This window comes from Nannospalax galili, unplaced genomic scaffold, assembly GCF_000622305.1.
Source record: "Nannospalax galili isolate Female #2095 unplaced genomic scaffold, S.galili_v1.0 scaffold612, whole genome shotgun sequence".
Classification (NCBI taxonomy): domain Eukaryota; kingdom Metazoa; phylum Chordata; class Mammalia; order Rodentia; family Spalacidae; genus Nannospalax; species Nannospalax galili.
This window is the reverse complement of record NW_008333388.1, coordinates 2,629,444-2,629,895: the sequence shown is the minus strand read 5'-3', so window position 1 is coordinate 2,629,895 and position 452 is coordinate 2,629,444.

Sequence of the window (452 nt, the reverse complement as noted above, 5' to 3'; positions counted from 1 at the left end):
CCTATACATTACTAAATTTGAAAATATAAGAGAAATGGATGGATATTTAAAATCATGGGAACCACCAAAGTTAAAGGAAGAAAAAAACCACAGTTTAAACAGGCCCATAACACAAAAAGAAATTGAAACAGTAATACAAATCCTCCCAACTAAAAAAAAGCCCAGGACCAGATGGATTTATAGCAGAATTATATCAGACATTGAAAGAAGATCTACATCCAGTACTACTTAATTTATTCAAAAAGATAGAAATGGAGGGAGAACTTCCAAATTCCTTCTATTAAGCCAGCATCACTCTAATACCAAAGCCAGGTAAAAATACAACCAATAAAGAGAACTATAGACCCACATCCTTAATGAACACAGATGCAAAAATTCTCAACTAGATGCTTGCAAACCACATACAGACACACATCAAAAAGATCATCTACCATGAACAAGTTGGTTTTATC